Source organism: Cinclus cinclus, chromosome 7 (genome assembly GCF_963662255.1).
Source record: "Cinclus cinclus chromosome 7, bCinCin1.1, whole genome shotgun sequence".
Taxonomy (NCBI): Eukaryota; Metazoa; Chordata; class Aves; order Passeriformes; family Cinclidae; genus Cinclus; species Cinclus cinclus.
Window position 1 is genome coordinate 454,819 of NC_085052.1, and position 3,483 is coordinate 458,301.

A 3,483-nucleotide genomic window follows, 5' to 3' on the forward strand; every position below is an offset into this window, starting at 1 on the left:
TCTCATAACTTGCAAATCAAAATCAGGTTGAAGTTGAATTTTATTTCTTCTTCAATTGCTTGTAGTAAATACAGTTCCTGCACATAAACCAGTGGGGTTTTCATGAAATTCTTTTTATGACACGGGATAAAATTCTTATTTAAATGCTTATTCATTTGAGCCTTTTCAGAGAGAGATTTACATTCACATCTGCTTTGCCATGTGATACTGGGAAAATGTCTGCATTTAGTGATAATGTGAGAAATAACGTGATAAAGGATGGAGAGATCCCATGCAAGTGAGAAAGAACATGATAACAGCTGGAGAGATCCCAGCTCACAGGAAAGGGAGGTGGTTCTTCTCAGATCACTTTCTCAGGTCAGATCCATCCCTCCAATGAACTGGTTGTGGAAGAACATTAAAGGAAAGCCAGTCCAACAGCACAACAAATTATGTTCTAAAATAGAGAGAAGTGCACACTGATTATATCAAATATAGCTTAAAAGCACATAGCTCTAATCCAAAATTGTTTTCTGATGTGCAAGCAGTTGCCAGGCCAGCCACAGGAAAGGGGCAGTGTGCTGGGCAGGGGGAGCTGGCTCACAGCTCTCTGAGCTGACTGAGCCTGGGGGCTGGGGCCAGGGGCTCTGTCCTGCTGGGCATGAGCTGAGCTCCCTGGGAGCCACAGGGCAGCTCTGGGATCTGCTGGGCATGGGCTGGGCTCCTGGGGAACCACAGGGCAGCTTTGGGATCTGCTGGGCATGGGCTGGGCTCCCTGGGAGCCACAGAGCAGCTTTGGGATCTGCTGGGCATGAGCTGAGCTCCCTGGGAGCCACAGGGCAGCTCTGGGATCTGCTGGGCATGGGCTGGGCTCCTGGGGAACCACAGGGCAGCTCTGGGATCTGCTGGGCATGGGCTGGGCTCCCTGGGAACCACAGGGCAGCTTTGGGATGTGCTGCTCCAAATGCAGCCTGGCCCCACCGAGCTCTTGACTGGAACTCCTCCAGACTCTTGGGGAAAATTGTCTGCTTCCCCATTTGTAAGTTTGACCATTGTCTCTTGATTCCCAAACCTGTTCCCAACACCCATTCACATGGGAAATGAGGGAATTACAGAAGTGTGTCATAGACCATGATAGGGAAGGGTTTGGCATAACCCAAGTATTTGATGTGTGAACTGGAGAGTCCTGTCCCAAGTGATGAGATGTGGCTGTGTCTGTGAGGGCAGGTCTCACAGATCCCAGGAGAAGCTCTCTTCCATATTCACAGTTAACAGAAGTTCCATATTCCTCAGGGCACCTGGGGAGCTGCTGCCAGCTCAGGGGGCACAGTGAGCATGGAATGGGAGCAGAGACCTGCACTGCTTCAGGGAAGGGATTTGTAATTGTCAGAAACACTCTGGCTCCTGAACCATGAGTATGCAAGTGAGCCCTTTCTGTGGCTTCTCTTCCAGCGTGTGCAGCCCTTGGAACAAGCCTCTCAGATTGTCGCCAGGGGTTTCATTCCTTGCCCTGGCCACTGGTTTTGTGGGCACAGGCACTGAGGGACAGGTTGGCTGCTCCCACCTGTGGGCAGGCAACACCAGATCCAGCCAGCCTCTGCATCTTCCCTGGCTGTACTGGTGTGTCATGGGCAGAGTTATTGTAATAAAGTACATTTTTTGTGCAAGGAGAGTTTCCTGGGAGGCTGTGCCCTGATGGGCTCAGCATAAGCCTGCTGCCAGGATTGCCCAGGTCCTTCCTTTGCCACGTTCATGGCACCACAGGAATACTGCTTGCATGAGTTGGTGAGCACAGCCAGCTGCCCGGGTTGGGTCCCTCCAGCCACGGGGAGCTGCTGGTGCCACTGTCTGTGCTTCTGGTGTGGGCAGCAAGCTCCCTGAAAAGCCAGAGCTGCTCTGAGAGCTCCACAAGTCCTCTGCTCACTGCCAAACCTTGTGCATAAGGCAGCACTCCTTGTTTTAACCCGGAATTCCATATGGAATTTCACTGAAGCTCTTCAGTCCTGTATGTCAGAGGAACATAAAATAACACAAGTTTTTGCCACCAAGGCCCCTGGGATCAGAAAGCAAAGGAATGTGTGTAGTGCTGTGCATGGGTACTGTCTTGTGCCACTGCCAGTCTCTCACAGCAGACACTGCTGGGCATTCAAACCTCCCCATTTCCCCTTGCAAATGCTCCCAAATGTAATTTTATGTCTTTGGGTTTCCCAAAGTGACTGGGCAGCTGTAGCCCTGTCTGTGGGTGTGTGCCTGTAGGAGTCTGTGCCCACAGAGGCTGCCCTGAGCCACCCAGTGCAACTTGGCTGCAGGACCTTGGGGTTTGGGTGGAGACACATAATTAGTGGGTTTCAGTATCTCATTTGCCTGCAGAAGCTAGTTTGTAATTATCCGCCTTTCCTTGTGGCTGTAGACTCATGCCTGAAGAATAGAAAAAGGAGGTTATTTCTCCCTTTCTCCTGAGGGAGTTACTTCTGCTCCTACTTCACAGGCCAGATCAGAGTTAGGGCAATGAAGACACAAATGTACAATTCAGTTTTACCCCAGCCCAGGGTGGGTAATGAGCTGCAGCCTGCAGGGGCATGGATGGGGGGCTGCAGAGACAAAGTGATGCCTTGGCAGGAGCAGCTGTAGGCACCACTTCAGTCTCAGCACTTTCTGAACTGACCAGTCTGCAGAGCAGAGCAAACCAGCTTTGGGCAGAGCCCAGGCAGTCCCACCCTTGGGCTCATCCTTGCCTTGATCTCCCCCTTCCCCCAGGGAGGTGAGTGGGTGACCGTGAGAGTCATCAGCACCAGAGCCATCATCCCTGGAGCCATTGTCACCAGAGCCATCATCCCTGGAGCCACTGCCACAGCCCTGGCCTTATCCTTGCCCTGGTCCCTTGAGCATTTCTCTCCCCACATGCTGAGTTCATTTCACCCCAATCCCTGCTGAAGGTGACCCAGGGCTCCACTTCTCACAAAACTGTTTTCCATGGTGTAGTCTAGGAAGCAGAACCTTGGAGGCAATTAACAGCAGTTCAGGGGAGGCTGTTTGCCACAAGGGCCTCCCTCAACAAAAGATGTGTCCCAGTGTTCAGGTGACCCCAAATATCCCAAGCCCATTATCCCATTCACAGCAAGCTTTATCCCTCTGTGGCTCATCTGCTTACTCAGCTCTAAGATGTGGGCTAGGAAATAGATTATTTTGGGCACTCCTAAGCTACTGTGGTGTTTTATTACAAGGAAAGCTGCTATTTTAGGGCTATGGAACCAGACCTTAAAATACTGAAAGCCAAGAATACCTTGTGTTCTCCATTCCGTGGTGGATGGATGTGCTGAGCCATCAGAGCAGCTCTGTGCCGCTGCCTCGTGCCCCATCCTCCACATACATGTCCTGACAGCAGCAGCTGGTGTGTGGGTGAAGCACCATCTGCCCCAGTAACTCCCTGTGTTCTGGAGGGCTTGGAGCAGCTGGCACAAACCCCTGTGGTGCCCAGGGCCAGGGCAGGTGCTCCTGGCTGCC